A 20,129-nucleotide genomic window follows, 5' to 3' on the forward strand; every position below is an offset into this window, starting at 1 on the left:
CCTGATGACAGTTTGGAGAACAGTGTGGGAAGAGAGTGAGGTCTGGAGACAAAGATGATTCAAAACAGATGCAGATGGCTGCCCCCAACCATCAATTTTTGCTGTTAATATTAATATGGAATTTGAAGAAAAAGGCAAGAAGACATTTTATGCTATTCCCTGATTTCTCCCCAGTGGAAAATTCCCTATTTTGAGTTGCTTTCAACTCTCTTTTGTGTTTTCATTGACAATAAAATTATTTAAAAAGAGTGAGGAAAAAGAGTTTTGCTCTAGAGAGGAGAAAAAATAAAAGAAAAATAATGTCTCCCCCTATGCCCCCAAAAAACCAAACCAGAAATTAACATTATAATCTATAGTCACTGACACAGAAAGTGGTCCCAAGAGCCAAACCTCCTCCATTGCCTTCCTGCAGAAGCACCCCAAGTGTGATTGAGAACAGATGAGGGGAGTTGTCGGGGTATGCGGTGAATATCAGTCTGACTGCTTATTGTTGCATGTCATTGCCTTTCTTCTTTTTAAAATAATTTTAACTTTTATTTTAGATTCATGGGGTACATGTACAAGTTTGTTAAGTGGGTATATTGTGTGATGCTAAGGTTTGAGATATGAATGATCTCATCACCCGGGTAGTGAGCATAGTACCCAACAGGTAGTTTTTCAACCCTTGTCTCCTTCCTTCTCTCCCCATTCTGGTGGCCTCCAGAGTCTACTGCTGCCATCTTTATGTCCGTGAGTACCCAGTGTTTAGCTCCCACTTATCAGTGAGAACATGTGGTATTTGGTTTTCTATCTCTGTGTTACTTCATTTAGGTTGCATCCATGTTTCTCAAAGAACATGATTTCATTATTCTTATGGCTGTGTAGTATTCCATGGTGTATATATACCACATTTCCTTTATCCAATCCATTGTTGATGTGCACCTAGGTTAATTCTGTCTTTGCTATTGTGCATAGTGCTGAACACACATGTGCATGTATCTTTTTGGTAAAATGATTTATTTTCTTTCGGATGAATACCCAGTAATGGTATTCCTGGGTCAACTGTAGCTCTGTTTTAAGTTCTTTAAGAAATCTCCAAACTGCTTTCCACAGTGGCTGGACTAATTTACATTCCCACCAGCAGTGTATAAGCATTCACTTTTCTCAGCAGCCTTGCCGGTATTTGTCTGTTTTTTGTTTTTTTTTTTTTTTTAACATAATAGCCATTCTGACTGGTGTGAGATGGTATTTCATTGTGGTTTTGATTTGCAGTTCTCTGATTATTATGATATTGAGCATTTTTTCATGTTTGTTCACTGTTTATATGTCACCTGATCTTCAACAAAGTTGACAGAAATAAGCAATGGGAAAAGGACTCCTTAGTCAATAAATGGTGCTGGGATAACTGGCTATCCACATGCAGAAGAATGAAACTGAACCCCTCCCTTTCACCATATACAAAAATTAACTCAAGATGGATTAAAGATTTAAACATAAGACCACAAACTACAAGAATTCCAGAAGAAAACTTAGGAAACACCATTCTGGACATTGGCCTTGGGATAGAATTTTATGACTAAGTTCTCTAAAGCAATTGCAACAAAAACAAAAATTGGCAAGTAGGGCCCAATTAAACTGAAGAACTTTTGCACAACAAAAGAAACAATCAACAGAGTAAACAGACAACCTATGAAATGGGAGAAAATATTTGCAAGCTATACATCCAACAAAGGTCTAATATCTAGAATTCATAAGAAACCTAAACAATTGAACAAGCAAAAAGCAATTAACCTCATTAAAAAGTGGGCAAAAGACATAAACAGACTTCTCATTGCCTTTCTAAGGCAGGCACAGGCTTCCTTAGTTGTGTTGGCTCTTTTTTCTTCAAGCTTTGTAGCCAGGTTCTGAATGAAAATCACCTCCCAGGTAAAATTCCTTGTTAAATGCTGAAAAAAATACCTTTGAGACCCTCTGACTTCTCTGTGCCTGGTTCTTTCTACATCTAGTGTGGCCTCTGAGTGTACCCGTGGAGGCTCCTGGGTCCTCAGAATCTGGACAGGGAGCCAGGAGTCCTGGCCTCTATTTTAGTTCCCGGTGGCCAACCTGGGCTTCAACCACCACACAGACTCCTGACTACTCCTACCCAAAAAGAGTTGTTGGAAGACTTGAAATCACAGATCTGACAACTCCTGCACTTTGTAAATTCAAGATGACATTGTTACTGTTCTAATTTTTTTTAATTATAGCACTCTCACTTTTTCTCCAAAAAAGGCATAAACAAGAAGACAGTTTGACTTGTTTACCTGAAGCTCTCCTTGGAGTTGCCAAAGGGAGTTAGTTACTTGAACACAGACACAGAAATACAGTCGATAGCAAAATAAGATATGCTGAGCTCAGGAGCTTCACTTTTTTTTCTTCATTGAGTAACATTTCAGAAAAGCACCTGTAATTGGGACATAATTTATTTATCAACAGGAATTCAGAATACTCCCTTGCAGTTGATTTTGGAAATCCCTGTGACCCTAGCAGAGTGCTATAACCAAGGTGAGAAAGGCTAGAAACAGACGTAGAATTACAACTACCAGAGGGAGAAGAGTTCACTGTGAATATTGAACACACACTGGCATTTGGCCACCAAACTCTGGGTCTTCCTTCAAAGTTCCTGACATACCCATTTATAAAGGAGGTTAATAATTGCTTTGTGCACACACCCCCACAGATACAGCTAAATAACAATTTTCATGATAAGCCTTTATTTTTCTGCAACTTAGAATTTAAGGCAGCAATTTCATCTACAATGTTTAAGCCCAGAATTTATTTTTGGCCTTTTCAAAAGAAAGTTGTACTCATTTAACTTCGGCTGGCAATATAAGAGAAAAAATGTTTTTAAAAGTACAGATTTTAATTAACTAGGCAATTTGCCTTTCTCTGAACCATCAAACCCATTGCCAAAGGCAGGAAGCCAGACTAAGCTGAACCATGGTTAGATACAGGGAGGCAATGTCAAGGGCTTGCAGCAAGCAGCAGTTGCCAATAGCCTGGGTTAGTAATGTGCATATTATTTTAATATCCTATTAGCGCTTGGCTTTGAAATGAAAATTGGATGATTAAAGACAAAGATATTTGGGGGGCAATTTTTAGAACATAGAGGTAAGATGTGTTTTTCACCACTTGCTTTAAGCAGCACCCTGATGCCCAGATGTTGACCTTTAAGCTACCTCTCCTAGCTCTGGGATTTCCTGGCATTTCATGGGCAGACCTATCCACCAGCGTCCCATGTGCTTTGGGTAGAGTTGAGCTCCAGCTTTTGAAGCCTCTGGTCAGGGTTGGATGGATGGCAAGCAAACACTGCCACAAGAGAAAACCTGCAGGCTGGCAGCTCCTAGGTCAAAGCTTGTTTTAGTTTCTCAAGACCACCTTTCTATGAGACCTCAGTGGAGAGTTTTACTGTCCCAGGGGTTTAGGATGTGATTTTCAGGAAAAAAGACTCTTGCAACTTCAGTCTGGGTAACTTATCTTTCTTTGTCTACCTGGTGAGAGGATACCTTTGCAGGAAATGCTTTCACATCAACCCTCCATTGCCCTATTTCTCTTTGCCTGTCCAAGGGTTACCTTGGAGTTAGTGGTGAAACTTCCAGGTTCAGTCATGTGCTAAAGGACTCATGAATGCATTTGTTTGGAGCTTTACAAATCTCTAGAAATTTAGTAAATGGCTCAAGAACTCCCTCTAAGCTCAAGTTGTTTAAATTTGATTTTTCTTTTTACTATTTATGCACAAGTAAAACCATGAAGTAGTGACCTCCACTGGATCAAAGGCTTCAGACCCTGAGGATATTGTGAAGCCATTATCCATAAGGGGAAGAAGGCAAGGTCCTATGTCTACCAACACGCAGACAAATGTCCCTGACTGCCTAGGCTTGGTAACATTGAGCAATTATTTTTGTCCTTATCATAATTTAGTTATTTAATTTCTTTATCATTTTCTTGGCAGTTAATAGCCTCTGATTTGAATTTTTATTTTTTCTTGTACCACAATTGTTCTGCCTCCCTGATTGTAAGCATCAGTAGATAAATCATCTTAGCCTTCTTGGCAAGCCTTATAATACCACAATCAACTTCCTAAATGAAGAGCTAGGTAACCAGCCACTCAAAAATGTTTTCCTCAGCATTCCGTTAGCCTCACTGGTGCATGTTCTTTTAAATGGAAATTATCAAAGGGAGAGTTGATCCCTACTAATCACTCTTTAATGTGAATTAATTCATTCAGATAATCAGATGCTCCAAGAAATAGTATTAAACAAAATAGAAGTAATATTTGAACTTATGGAACTTTGGGAGAGGGTGGCCAGCTTACTAGGGCAGGACTTTGGGTTAATCAGGAGTATATGTCCCTGTATATGTGTGTGTGTAAATCCAGGAGAAGGAAGGGTTGGAAAGAGAACTCTCACAATTCTGTAACTTTGTGGCTAGAAACAGTCATAGACTTAGGTCTCTAAGGATGAATGGATAATTTGGAGCAAGAAAGGGCCAGTCACTTGCTTTTGTATGGCACACAGACTAAAGGTAGTTTTCACATTTCTAAATGATTAGAAAAAAATCAAAAGAAGAAGACCGTTTTATGACACATAAAAATTATATGAGAATCACATTTCAGGGTCTATAAATAAAATTTTGTTGAAACACGGCCATGCTGATTCATTTATGGATTGTCTATGACTGCTTTTGTGCTATGATGGCAGAGCGGAGTAGTTTCGACAGAGACCATATGGCCCACAAAGCCTAAGATATTTACTACCTGCCCCTTTACAAGAAAAGCCTGTCAACTACTGATCTAGAGCAAAGTTTTTGTTTCTTTTTCACTTTCATACATCTGGGCTAACAGTTTTTTAACACTTATAAAATATTTCTTCCCTTTCATAAAATATTAGAATGTACAGAGATAATTACAGAGATGTTTATCCCAATATCATTAATATTCTTACAAAGAAACAAAACTTCATGCTAACCATGTGGTACTGGTGAAATTATGGTATAGTTATACAATTGATTGCTGTGGAATCATTTGTTGGTGCTATGGTCTAAATATTTGCGTCACCTCAAAATTCATGTGTTGAAATCCTAACTCTCAAGGTTTTAGGAGATGGGGTTTTTAGGAAGTGATTAAGTCGTGCCTGCATGAATGAGATTAGTGCCCTTATAAAAGACTCCAGAGAGCCAGCTAGCTCTTCCGCCACATGTGGACACAGTAAGAAGCTACCATCTATGAACCAGAGCTCCAGCCCTCACCAGACACTGAATATGCCCGCACCTTGATCTTGGACTTCCCAGTGTCCAGAACTATAAGAAATAAATTTCTATGGTTTATAAGCCACATCGTTTATGAAACTGTGTTATAACTGCCTGAATGGACTAAGACAAGTGGCATAAAAACCATGTTTCCAGTTTTAACTCTTTATATAACATGAACCCATAAAAAATGTTTCAATCAAAAATATCATCAAAGAGCTGTACCAACTTTCAGATATGTACCACCATCTGAGTGGTGGATTACAAGTGACTTTTTTTTCTTCTTTTTGCTTCTCTGTATTTCTTAAATGGTTTTCAGTGAACAAATATTACTTTTATAAAAAGGAAAAACACATAATGAAAAACTTTTTCCCTTGATACTAGAGATGGTTAGAAAAAATAGAACAAAATTATAATATGTCAGATATTTTTTCATCCTTCCCCAAGGTAAAAATGTTCTCCTGGGAGACAGTGGAGCAAGGGCCTTGGCATTGAACTGCTCACTGGGTTGAGAAACCAAGACTGCCAGTCACTAGTTATGTAATCTGGACTGAAGTGCTTACTATCTCTGAGCCTCAGTTTTCCAAGTTCTCAAATAAGGAAAATAACATCCTCTTAGGGCTTCTTCAAGCGTTAAATAAAATCATACTTAGAAAACAACTAAGTCACATGGTGACAGGCACAGAAGCACTAAAAAATGATTAATTTTCAACATATTTTATGTACAATATTTGCCATAAGATGTCCTGCCTTCCATGGTAATTTCTCTTGTGATTAAAAAAAAAAAAAGTCCCTAAGGTGAAATACATGGAGTGAGGAGCAGGGGAAGGTGAGGGAGTGAGTGAGTATCAGAGCAGTGAGAAGACAGATGCCAACTATCCTGAGCATAATGGAAAATGGAGCAGTTCAGAAGAGCCACTGGCTTTGTCATTTGGTCAGGAAGCTTTCATTACTACTCGCAGTAGTGAGAGATCACTAGATTGCTGGGCGGGGGCAGAATGTCTGCATGTGTGTGATGGTGCAGGTCTGGGAGGAAGCTTTTTCCAACAGTTCACAGTATAGTTCCACAGTTTTGAACACCCATTGTGTGAAAAGCACCAGGGATTCCAAGATGTGTAAGATACAGTACATTCCAGAGTGAGCTCTGGCCTTGTGGTGGGTTGGAAGGAATTGCTTTGGAGTAAGGCATTGAGCAATCACTTGGAATGCTACTTACTTGAACTGGAAACTGTACTTTTCCAGTTATTATTATTATTAGTGTGCTTTCAAGATTATTACTTGAAGGAATTCATAGCAAGAAGGAAAATTCTTACTAAAATACTATTAAAATCATCATGTTTTATGGAAATCATTGGATATAATTGGGCCAGAAAGAAAAAGAATCACTAAAAAAGTCTAATGATAAGATGGGGGAATAAATGCTAAGACCTTAAGAGAATGGGAAGAGATGAAGAGTAAGTTCTATGGCCCATTGTATTTCTTCCACCAGACGCCAAGGAGCATCCCTTGGGTAGGACAACGTCAACTGGAAACTATGAAGTGTGCCATATTCTTTTCATCCTCCTTGTCTATCTTCTTGTCTGGGGAATACTAACCACTCCAAGCGTTCATTTTCCACCTTTATACTCTTCCAGGCCCTCTCCACATCTCTGTACTCCCAACCTCCTTAGGGGCCATGCTAATCTCTGTATCATTTCAATTTTAGTATATGTGTTACCAAAGAGAGCACTGCTTACTCTTAATATTGGCAAGTGAATATATTCCAGTCCTGAGATCATATCCTTGAAGTGTAATGGCCTATATGAGCTGTGATCTCAAGATACATGAGGGGTAAAACAAAACAGAAACCAACCAAAACCACACCATTACTTCATGAAGTTCCGTGTATCTCCACCCCTGCCTGACCACCCATCTAATTTGTTACATAGTCATTATTTTTTATGCTATTTACTGCTCTGCAGGTTTCTTTACATATATTTGCATTACATTATTCCAATTTTAGGATGGGTTTGAATAGGCAGGCTTTTGTTACATCAAGTAAGGGAAAGAAATCATTCTTTCTCAATGTCTCTATACCTGAAGTATTTGGAGTCTCTATAATTATGTTGCTTATGTCTTACCCCAAAAGATGTATGTTCTACTTGAATGTCCCTCATGAAAATGCTGAGAGAGAATATATACCTTAAAAGGCACTTCAGGGAGGTGTCATGCCCCCATCTGCAGACATGGCACCCAGCAGATCAAGACTCTACAGCATTAACTTTCTATTGGATCCGGAATATGACTCTTTCTATCATTGGAAATGGTATGTGCAAAGGTTGGTAACAGGATGTGGGCTATACATTTTGAGACCTGTTGAAAGAGAAGGCAACTAGAGTCACAAAATACCACTTTATTCATCTATAAAGGGAATTCAAGTAGTCAGACCAGGCAGAGTTGTACCCCTGAGTCCCAGAACTTGTGTCCTTCCTACTGCTGAGGCTGGATACACTGAACCCACTCCACTTTATTACCCAGGCTCCATGCTGTTGTCTTCAGAGGGTCAGAGAAATTGGTATCTTAATTGAAAATTGATAATGCAGCCAGAAGTACGATGGGTTAGTTTCCAGAGGCTAGAGAAAGTGTGTTCTCTCCAGGGTAAGGTAAGGATTATCCTTTGCCATGCCTGTGCATCACAGTGAGACGCCAGGAAGTTCTAGCGGGGTGGAGGTAGTCAAGAATGTGACATCAAGTCTTTAAGCACTTGGTAGCATCTCCTTGGCTTTCTGGCCTGGGGAAAGAATGATCCATTCCACACAAATATAGTCACACTCACCAACTCACACACAACCAGTAACACACATGGACAAACATTCAGAAATGCACAGGCACAGCCATACGTACAATAAGCACATATATAAATGTATATACACAGTCACACATACAAATATGCACATGCACACACATATATGTGAGACACATGCACATCCTCACATACACATGCATAGATATATGTACACATCTGCTGGGCACTCTGCAGGCCCTTTCCAAGGAACAATCTCTAGTCCCCAGCCCTCTCCCATAACCTCTGTCCTAATGATGCTCTGACCCTGGGATAATACCTAGGTGACCCTGGCTCTCCTGGGCTCCGTCCATTATTTATTTCTATCCCAATAGCTCTAGGATTGAGTATCTGAAATGAATGCTGAAAAGCAGGGAGGCCGCATGTATTAGTTGGGGTCCTCCAGAGAGACAGAGTCAATAGGATAAATATAGGGAGAGATATGAGAGGGGATTTATTAGGGGAATTGGCTCATGAAATTATGGAGGCGAGGAAGTCCATGACACACCATATGCGAGTTGGAGACTCTGGGATGCTCAGGAATGCTGACCTAGCATGGCTCAGCCCAAGTCCTAAGGCCTCAGAACCAGGGAAGCCAAAGGTATAATGCTCAGTCTGAGGCCAAAAGACTGAGAACCTGAGGTGAGGATGGGGCTGGGGTAAGTTCTCCAGACCAAAGGCTGGCAAGCCTGGAATTGTTGTCCAAGAACAGGAGAGGAAGGGTGTATCCCAGCTCCAGCAGACAGGTCTGCACATTCTTTTCTGTGTTTGTTCTGTCCGGGCCCCCCAGTAGATTGAATGGCGCCTGCCCACACTGAGGGCGTGTCTTCCCCACTACTCCACTCAGGCCCACATGCTAATCTCCTCTGGAAACACCCTCACAGACACATCCAAAATGGTGCTTTACCAGGTTTCTACATATTCCTTAAGCCAGCCAAGTTGACCCTTATCACTGGCCATCATGCTGCTGTGGGGGACAGTGGGAGAATGCAAGCAGGGGGTGACTACTCTTTCTTCATCCATGCACATGCAGGATCAGACAACTTCTTCCGTCTCTTCTGACTCACACTATGAAACTATCAATATTTGGTACCTTACGGTGGAAAGTGTATTATTGTGTATCCAGTTTAAAACTGAGGGGGCAAATGGGTATGGTCATGAAGACCAAAGAAAGAATTGGCCCTGTCACTGAGGTGCTAATTCTAATGTTGACTGACAGAGAAATGACCAGGTTCAAGTTTCATATTGTTTTCTTTCTCAAATTTATTTGACCATTTTTCATCATCCAATAATACATGATTGCCATGTGAGTAGTATTTCCGAAATACAGGTAAAGCCAAGGTCTCCCTCCCTCCCCCATATCACTTGCTCCTCAGGGATGATGGCTGGCAGCAGGAAGTGGATGGTCTTCCAGTCTGCACGCTTTGTTGGGCTTTTTGTCCTAACACAGATGGTACTGCACTACATGACTCATCTTAAAACTTGCCATTTCCCCTGCTTAATTATATGTCTAAATGGGCTTTTTATTAAGTGACTTTAAAATGAAACAAGTCTCTGGCCTTCCGGGTGGGGCCCCTTTCCCGGTTTCTGCCGAGTGCCACGCTGTGCTTGCGGTTGCGGTTCCGTCAGAAATCCCTGATTCTGGGTTCCTGCCTTTTCCCATCTCATAGTCACAGCACTCGCTTTGCAGTGTGTCTGGGCTCCTGCCTGTCTGCTGTGGCCACGTGAAGGAAGCGGAGTCGTCTTACTGTAATTATTTGAGGCTCTGGGCAGTTTTCTGAGCATCAGATCCAGTAACACAAAACAGAAGAAAACCATTATTCCCCAAACCCAGCTATTTACTCTCTCCCACACAGCTTTTTCTGGGAAAAGGAGACTGCGGTGATCTGGGAGAGAGAGCTGTGCAATCCCCAGCTAGGAGCCTATGAGCTGTGATCTGCAGAGAGTGCTCTGGGCACCCAGGACTGCCGACCTAGGCAAAGTGGAATAAAATATAAGAGGCTCGGCTTGGGCTCCTTTGCCAGAGAGAGTAGCCTGGTGATAAAAGCAACACAGACATAATCAGACTTCTCCCTTAAATCCTGGTTCCATGACCACCAGCTCTAGAATCTGAGGTCAGATACTTATTCATTTGTACACCTATCCTTATCACCTAGAAAATGGCTGTAGTAGTAATTACAACTTTATGGGGTTTTGTGGCGCTTGAGATAATACTTGGAAAGTCCTTAACACAGTGCCTGGCATGAAGTCATTCCCCAGGAAAGATGAAATCCTGAGTGACCTTCCACCTCCCCTTCCTTCTCTCAGGATTTTTCTTGGTGGTTCAACCCCTCGCATCTGCCCAGTCACCCTTTCCCTGTTCAGCTATGCTTGCGGTAGCTGTGAACCTGTCTACTCCCCCTAGCCTGGATCTTCCCTAATGTTCCCCAGGGATTTACCCTCATTCACCTTTTCCTTGTGTTCTCCAGGGATTTACCCTCATTCACCTTTTCCTCCAACCTCAGCAAAGCTTCCTCTCAACCCCCAGCCCAACTGAAGTTTGCCTTCACTCCTTCATACACATTTGTCATTCATTCTTTCAATACACATGTACGTTAGTACACGGGATAGGTGATGGGGAGGAAGAGACAGTCCCTGCTCCAAGGAAGCCCAGCCTATGTATTGGGAATTAGGGATCCATAAAATGGCTACTACAATGCAGGGTGACAAATAAATGCACTGGTGAGAAGGAATGTCCTACATGTTACAAGGAAGGCATGCGCACCAGCCTTGGAGGGCGGCTTCTCTACTTTCTGGGAGATTTTTTCCAACTCTATCTTCCAAACCTCCTATTAAATTTTTTATGTCATCAATTACATTTTTAATTGCAAGTATCCTTTCTTGTTCTCTGATTATTCTTTTTTCACAGTGGTTCTTAAAAGATGTATAGGAATCCGAACTGTACATTTAAACCAGGACAGATTCTAACAACCTGAACAGGAAACCTAGTTATGAATATCCCAGTCTCCCAGGGTCAGGTTCTCTGTAAGATCCAAGAGACAATTGGCCAAACTAATAAATGGAGTAATTCATTCCTCACTGGTTGCATCAATATTATTATTGTCTGTTATGTTCCAAGTTATGGTTTGGAGTGGTGAGGGGCATGGTCTGTGCTTTCAAGAATTCATAGACAAGTGGAAGAGAGCAGTACATGAGCAAACGATGTCTATACCAAAGGGTGAATTCCACAGACATTGGTGTATGGATTGCTCAGGAAATGGTTGAGGAGAACCATCGGGAAGGAGGGAGGGGGCCACAGAGGTGATGTTATTGCTGAGTCTTAAAGGATAAAAGCAAATTCACCAGGCAGAGAAGGGGCAGAGGAAGTGGCAAAGGAGGAGCAACATTCCTGGCAGAGAGAAAGGCATGTGTTCAATCAGAGAGAGATTAAAGAGCTTACAGCATGTTTGAGATGGGATGAGAAGTTCTGTGGCTGGAATTTAACGTTCACTGAGTAGGGGGAGATGGGGGAGAGCCGACTGGCAGGAGGTGCGGCTCAAGAGAGGTTGCTTAGTCTGGATTGTGTAGGGCCTCACCTGTCATGTTAAGGATTAGGGTTTTGTGTTTGTGGTTCTTAAACACTTAACATGTACCCTTTTGAAAATGTGATGAACATTATGGATCTTCTCATCCAAAATATGCACATACACACAAAGTTTCAGGGCCTGAAGAGTCTGAAGCCCATTCCTCTACCCTGCTCAGTCAGCAGAGAAAGCACTGAAAGTTTTTAAGCCGGAATGTCATGTTCAGATAGAGGATTGAGCTCTTCTGCATCTGGCTGTATGTGGCTATAGAGTCATCTCTGGTGCGAGCATCACGAGCCTGCAGTCCGCCTCTAGTTTCATCTGCAGTTGTAGTGAACAGTTCTGTACAAGCGCTGACTCGTCCTTCAACTGGCAATCCTACCTCTCTTGACCTAGGCACAGGCTCAGTCCCAGGGCAGCCCTCGACCTATAGACCCATTGGGGAGGGAGGTCAGTAAATAAACACCACAGCCTCCTTTCTCCAGGTCATCATTCCTCCAACCACTCCTATCTTCTAGAAAATTCTCAAATCTCTCATAAGCCGATAACTCCCATCCTACTTTTTTATCCCTTTTTTAAAAAAAACTGCAATCTTTGGTGACTGTCAAACAGAAAAAGAGATAAATGCTTGTATTTGGTTGGTTATTATTAGCTAAACATCTGTTTAATTTTTTTTATTCTACTTAGAATAAAATGTTTAAAATATATTTTAAATAAAAACGATTATTAGAAACCAAAGGAAAAATTGAAGGGGTTAAAAATGGGAGGAGATTAGAACCAGGACTCCTAACATTTCTACAACTGAGTTTAAAGGTCAAAGAATTTTAAAAACCACTTTTAATTGATCAAGTCTAATGCCAGATTCTTAGGGTTCCATCATAAAATTCTCTACATAAGTCAAAATATTCAGATTATGTGGTATGGTCCTATTTTGTGTAGAAAAGGGAAATAATACTATAACTCTCAGTTTTAAAAAAGTATATCTTCCCCAGTTCCCAGGATTAGAAATTGTTAAACATTCTGCAGGACTTGGAGAACAAAGCATTCCAAGTTGACTCGGGTGTTTGTTTTTTCAGTGGTCAACTGATGGAAAAGAAAATTAGAAAAACAACTGATGGCTATGACTTTGACTTTTCTTTCAACCTATGGTTGTGCCATTGTGTAGACAGAAGCAAAGTTTCCAAATCCCCTGACTTGCTTAAATACAGGCATAAGAGAAATTGGATGTGGGTCTTGCAAGCAGGAGAATGTGCCAGAACAAATACAATTATTGAGAAGAAATCGAGTAATCTTTCTATTGCTTCTTGGCTCTGCGATACAGGAAAACCAGGCTTTGTGGTTTCCAAGCAGGATCTCCAGAGAGTCTCAAGCCAGGAATCTCTTTGGAGAGAGGAAAAATGGAGAGGAGGAGCAGAAAGGAAAACACAAATGGGAAATATAAAGAAATTTCTTAACTTAAATTTCCTTAGAAGTATTGTAGGGTCTTATCTTACCAGAACTTCCCATAGAAATTCAGAGTTCTTCCTAGTAGAAAGGATTCTGGCACTAAGGAGAATGGCTGTATAAACATCATCTAATCAGTTTGAGGTAGGGATTCTGTTTCTTCTTCTATGGCTCTTGAACACATTGAAATAACCAGGGCTGCTTTAAAAAAGAGTGATGCATGGATCCCACCTCTAGAGATTCTGATTTATTTAGTCTGGGGTGTAACCTGGACATTAAAATTTTGAAGATCTTCCTAAAGTACAGTCAAGATTGAGAATCACTGTTTTTTCTCATTTCCTCTTAGACTTTACTGTGTCCACAAATCACCCAAGGATCTTCCTAAGACACAGATTTGAATTCAGTAGGACTAGGGTAGTGCACAAGAGTCTGCATTTCTAACAAGCTTTCAGGTGATACACATGCTATTAGTCTGGGGCCCACACTTGGATAAGCACAGGACTAGAGATCTCTAAGGTCCTTTTGAGCTGTTAATACTGTCATACTACCAACTTGCTGGATTTTGTGCCTTTATATGTCACTTTATCAAACAACTCCAAGCATTATGCCGTGAGTAGCTGATGGACTATTATGTAGCCATGAAACGTTGTGCTAATGAAGATTATATAGTGATAATGGGGGAATGCTTATGTCATGATGTAAAATGAAAAGAAAAACTGTGGCAGAAAAATGTCATATGATCACAAATATGTCAAACAAAAACTGCATAGAGAAAACCAGGAAGAATTATATCACATGTTAATAGTAATCTTGAGGTGATCTTTTTCTTCTATTTATTTTTATAGTTTTCTATTATTCCATAATGAACACCAATTATTTTCATAACAAAATATTTTCAGAAGAAATGCCTAAACATCTGCAAATTGAAATAATATAGTGCACTTAATCCTTTCATATATCTAATTTTATGTTTACATCCATCCTTATTTTATATTAACAATAAATACAGGTAATTTAAATCTCTCCATTTAGTCAACTCTAGATGAGACTAGAGTAACTAGTAATTCACAGAGCAAAGGATAAAACCAGGCTCATTATCATAATATGGTTCTTTCTATGGAAACACTTCATCTATTTGTATACAATACATCATCGCTGCTTCTGCTGAATAACTCAGGGAATGCTGCAAATTGTAAACAGCAATGTGAGACAAGGGAAAGATGCCTAGGCCAACTATAAGAAGACCTGAATTCTAATTTTATCTTGCCATGTAACCAGCTACATGACCTTGGGCCTAAATTGCTTACATTCACTGAGGCCTCATTTTTCACTTCTGTAAAATGGGTATTAGTAGAAATGCCTACTTCAAAGGTCATTATGAAGATGAAATGAGATAGCAGGCACTCACTAAGTGATGACTCAACCTCTGTAGGTCTCAATTTGCTCATCATGGAATGAGAGGGCAGACTAGAAGACCTCTAAGGAGCCTTTAGTCTCTAACTTATAAAGTTGGAGAACTGTACTTTTGAAAGATCTGCACAAACAAGACTACTTGAAATTTCTCTGGATATTAAATAAACTCCTACCAGTTCTCAGCACTAGGCAGCAAGGACAAAAAGTCACAGTCAAATAAATTCAATATAACATGATAGATATGTGCCATAATGGGGATAGAGTGCTGTGAGAGTCCAAAAGTAGTTATAGTTGAGCTAGTGATAATGTGGGGTTTGAAAGCAAAGGAGAGGAAAAGGAATTCAGGCAAAGGGACACACAGGTACAATGGCTTGGAGGCATGAAAGAAAACCATGGTGTGGCCGGAATGTATATGGGAAGGAGAGTGGAGACGAAACCAGAATTGAGACAGTTTATGGAGGACTTTTTGGCCAAAATGAGGAGTTTCTAATTTAATCTTTGAACCAGAGAGTAATATGATCAGATTCACGATTTTAAAATGAACTGTAACAGCTGTGAGAAAGACAATGTGGAGAAAGAGAGGCAAGTTAGGAGGTTATGACAATTATCTAGGCAGTGGTGACAAAGAAACACAAACAGGTATATTCAAGAGACTGATGGGTCTTAATGATTGTTTGCATGTGTGGGTGTGGTGAGGGAATAAGGAGAGGAGGAATTCAGAGATGCCTGTGACCCAGATAGAAAATGCAAGAGATGGAGCAGTATTGGGGTAAGAGGTGCTAATATGTTCAATTTGTAGGTGAAGAATCCAAGAAGACAGATTGAGCAGATTTGGGGATATGTGTACTTCTAAATCAGGGGGGAGAGATGTTATGGAGTCTGTGTGAGTGGTAAAGTAATGAATGGGTCAATGTGTATCTGAAAACACCAGCAATGTTAGAGGTTTCCCAGGCAGCACAACTCCAAATGTAATCCAAGACAGTTTTGCCAGCATCACAGCTCCCTGGCACTGGTCTTGATTCAAGGCCCACTGAGACAGCATATGCAGCCTGAAAGATGAGCATTCACATCTTAACAAGTCCCTCTTTGCTCTAAGAAAAAGGGCCCTTTGAAAAACTGATGGAAGCCGTAGACCCAGTACCATCCAAGAGAAATATAATGTGAGCTACATATGTAATTTTAGTTTTTTTAGTAGCCATATTTTTTAAAGTAAAAATATATAGATGAAATTAATATTAACAATATATTTTATTTTAGCCAAATACAAATATTATTTCAATATTAATCAATACAATAATTATTAATGAGATATTTTATATACTTTTTATCACTATAGCTCAAAATCCAGTGTGAATATCACACATACCACACACCTCAATTGAAGCTACCACATATCAAACACTCAATAGCCACATGCAGTAGTGATCATTACATAGGACAGTGCAGCTACAGGCACTTCCCACTCTTCTGCCCTGAAAAAATACACATGCACACAAAATGTTCAAGAATTCTGGGGATTCTCATACCTCATGAAGCACATCTGCACTTGGTTAAGAACTCTTTTTTTCTAGGAACTTTGGGTTGGTTGTTTTTTGTTTTTTTGGTTTGTTTTGTTTTGTTGCCTGATTCTGGAAATAGGTGACTTTTCTTCAATGTTGCAAGGCTTAAATATTCTAGTCACATAGAATACAGGGTAACATACACTGTAGAATGAGAATTCAATCTTACAAAAAAAAAAAAAAGATTATCTTTTTGTTTCATAATTCTACAGTGGACTGTCTACTCTAAAAGATAGATTCTTACATTTTCACCGGTCACACTATTGGTTGCAGATTTGGTTTATTAACTCTGTGGTTATTGTTTCTAGGCTAAACAGAAACAGAGAGTTATATGCAATATTTTCTGGGTGGATAATTTTAAACAGGATTTTCAATTCAGTGAATTTTTAATTGGTTTTTGTGGTCTCTTTTCCTCATGTATTGGTTATATACACATTTCAGATAAATGTCCTGAGGCACTACCACCTTCAAACTCCCATGTATGATTCCTTTAAAGCAGCACCCTCTTAAAGAATGCTTTTTTCTGGATCTCAGGCAGAATTATTTTTAGAAGCAGCATCATGTTGTAGTTGAAAGAATGACCCTTCCTGTAATTGGACTGCTGGGATGATTTGGTTGTGGTCTCACGTAATTATAGACCTGTGACAACAATCAGCATATTTCCAATGCCTCTAAATCAAGGGTCTGTGGTTAATTGCTCACAGGTGTTTTCTTGTGCTTATGAATACATGCAGTCTATGAGTTTTACAAAACTTGGCAGAAAGAGAGGCCATAAGGTTGAGGAGTTTCTTAGATTTACTCAGTTAATTAATCAGGCAGAGTAGGGATTTGACTACTCTACAGAAGGGGCTAAGCATTTAGAATATGACTGAGGAGTAACCTGTACTGTACTTTTAAAGGAGAGTTTAAGAGGAAAATAAAAGGAAACAAAAACTTTTAGCAGCTGCTGCCACTAAAAGCTCAGTGTAGTGGCCCAGCCTGTTCTAGCTGCTCTGCAGAGGTAGGTCAGCACTGCCCAGCTGCAAAGAAATGGTATTGGATTCTAAAAGAAAGCAGACTGTGTTAGGATATGAATTTTAATTTCTAAAACTGTATGTAAGAGACAAGCCACATTGTTGATTCTTATTTCTTCTGACTATTACTAATCATTATTGTCAGAGCAATGGCCTTAGAAATATGGAGATGCTAATGAGAAGATTCATATATTAGACTTGTTTATAAATTCATCCTAAGCAAGTAAACATGACATTATTCTGTGGCATAATATAAAATCCCAAATAATGTCCCAAGAATTGCCCCAGGTAACTTCTATAGCAGTTATCCATGGAAATAAAAGCACAGGGGCCTGCAGAAATGAAAATCACTTACAGCCAGTTAGACCACATCATCCTGCCCAAGAAGCTAGGTGGAAATTGTTTTATATTCACTTCGACAGGCATATGGTGAGCCAGGTACTGCTGTAACAAAGGTGAAAATGACATGGTTCCTGCCCTCAAGGAGCTGATGTTTGAAAGGAGAGGAGGGGAAAATCAAAGGAAGAACCTCACTTGAAAATAATGTACACAAGGGTCATGATCCACCCAGTGAATTCTAGAAACATTTCATGGAGGATGTAGCAACTGAGTCAAGTTATAAAAGATTAGTTCAGCTAAGAAGGTGTAGTATTCCAGGGAGAATATAACCAGAGTACAAAGAATTAAGTGGGAAGTAGTTACATGTGGAACTAGAGACACAGGTAGAGGTGATGAGTTCCAAAAATACCTTTCTAAAGATTCAGGAGACTTAAGCTTGCTTATAATCTGAAAGGAAAGATCCAGTTGAAAGGAAGAGATTAGAGATAAAAGCAAGTCCTGGAAGATCTTGGAAGATATGGGTATAAAGGCCATAGTTTGAAGTGTTATCCTGAAATAGAAAGAGGGACATACCAACCGCTAAGACTGAGGGAAGGACAGCAGGTTGAGGGTGGATGTAGAAAGGCGGATGAGAGGATAGGAAGTTGAGATGTCTGTACTTTACAGCCTTCCATTTTCTGATGAAGTGGGAGGTGATGTCATTAGCTTAAAGTAACGGCTGTAATCCTCGGCTGTACACTTACCGGGGTTATCTAGGGAGGTTTTAAAAAGTACTGATGCTTGGATCCAGTGCCAGTGAATACAATTTAAGTGTTCTAAAATGCAGCCTAGGCACTGGGATTTTTAACAGATCCTGGAGTGACTGTAATGGGTTGCCCAGGTTGAGAACTACTGGCTTAGACTAGATTAAAGGGTTTGGGACAGTTGTGGAGGGGAATGGTAAAGGGAGCTGAGGATAAGCCACATAGCTGTGAGGCTGTCTTCAAGATCAGGTGAGTCTGAAGATCATAAACGTCTGAGAGTCCCAATCTGCAAGGGCTGCTCCTGTTTTCCTCCTCAGCAGCACTGTTATGCTGGTGAAGGAAGCTGGTTGTGGGGCTGATCCTAAGGTGGGGTTTACTGGGCTGGGGTGGTGAAGAACACAGGCTCAAGGGAACTGATGCATGAGAGGAGGTTCCAGTCACTTTTAGGCATTCTAGGCTGAGCCTGGAAGAAAACAAGACAGGAAGAAGCCCATCCAGTTCCACCATAGTCCTGTATTTCTGCTAATGGAAGTTCTAATGAACAGGAATATGAGCCAAAAAACAAACAAGTAAACAAGCTACTTGGAGAAGCAAAGGAGCCAGATATTCTACCACCTATGTAATTAGCTGAGTAACCTAGAGGTGACTTTGTGTGCATGCTTACTATGAATATGTGTGACATTACATGTCAAGAACTGCATTTCATACACTTCCCTTTTTGAAACTCACCTCATATGCTCATGAAACAAAAAGCCAGTATATGGTTTATGATGGGTATGGCTTTCCCAATTGTCATATGAAGCTTCTATAAAGCATCAGGAGTGCCATGTGGTAGTCCCCTTGTTTTCCATAGGGACAGGCAGTGTTGCTCTTGCTAAGGCAGTGACCTATTATTGAACCGTTTTGCATGTAACACAGTGAGTCATTGTTCTGGCAGAATTCCCTGCTCTCTACACACATTTTTACCTACCTTTGGAATGTGGGAACACTGACCTTGTATATGATAGCCTGGCAAAAAAAGTAGCTCTGTCAGAGATTTTACTACTGAACAGCAGGGAGTAGGGGGAAGAGAAGAAAAGGTAAGAGAGAAGGCAGAGAGAGCAAAAGGGCTGGAGAAGTAGAGGGAAGACAGGGAATGATGACCAAGAGGAACCAGAAATCATTCTTCCAGATGCAATGTTGCTCATAATGGAAAACCTGGTTGAGAAAAGCTCAGTATGTTAGAATTGCTTGTCAGTGAGATAATGAACATGAATGTGGGTCTATTATGCAACATATATTTAATATGATATATTGCTGTGCATATATGTTTGAGACCTTGGGCAAGTTACCTAACTAATTTGTACCTCCATTTCCTTATCTGTAAGAAAAGGATGATTATAATGCTACCTACCTCGTAGGGTTGTTGAAGGGATTAAATGAGTTAATGTTATTGGAACACTCTTGGCATATAATAAGAGAACAATAAATTTTAATCATTATAATTATTATTATTTTCTATGAATTAGGCAGCTCTGAACTCAAGGACCTTAAACCACCTTTCCTAACTTATTTTTCTTCTTTAAACCTGTTTCACTGTCTGTAGAATGGGGATAAAATCATCTGGTCAATATGTGCATGAATTTAGGGGTATTAGAACACTAATGCACTTTAAAATAAAACATGCAATAAACAAATGCATGGCAATAATGATCCATTTACTCACAAGTATTTAAAGAAAATTTATTATATGCCTGCACTGAGCCAGCACATATGTGATATCTGCCCTCAGGGAGCTTACAGTCTATGAGTGAAGATAGGCATTATATATATGGAATTATATATCATATATACTAATGCACATTGCAGTGAGGGTTTTGAAAGAGAAGAACCAGTTGTTATCTGTGAGAATAACAATTACATTCTCCGGGTACACTGCATTACTTGCATTGGTCTGAGTGTAAAACTTTTCTGAGGATTGACATTTTGTT

At 39.9% G+C, this 20,129-nt stretch overlaps 1 protein-coding gene and 1 long non-coding RNA gene across 3 annotated transcripts in view; one reads left to right on the forward strand and one right to left on the reverse strand.

Annotated features, from left to right (window-relative positions):
- Positions 1 to 2,064, reverse strand: part of LOC106999429 (uncharacterized) — a 55,757-nt gene extending 53,693 nt beyond the window's left edge. Inside the window, exon 1 of the long non-coding RNA XR_001446253.3 lies at positions 1,939 to 2,064. This is a non-coding gene — a long non-coding RNA (uncharacterized LOC106999429). The remainder of the gene's footprint in view (positions 1 to 1,938) is intronic.
- The window catches only part of FRMD6 (FERM domain containing 6), a 249,928-nt gene that overhangs the window by 117,087 nt on the left and 112,712 nt on the right, over positions 1 to 20,129 (forward strand). The gene's annotated exons all lie outside the window — the stretch shown is intronic.

This window comes from Macaca mulatta, chromosome 7 (genome assembly GCF_049350105.2).
Source record: "Macaca mulatta isolate MMU2019108-1 chromosome 7, T2T-MMU8v2.0, whole genome shotgun sequence".
In the NCBI taxonomy this organism is placed as follows: Eukaryota; Metazoa; Chordata; class Mammalia; order Primates; family Cercopithecidae; genus Macaca; species Macaca mulatta.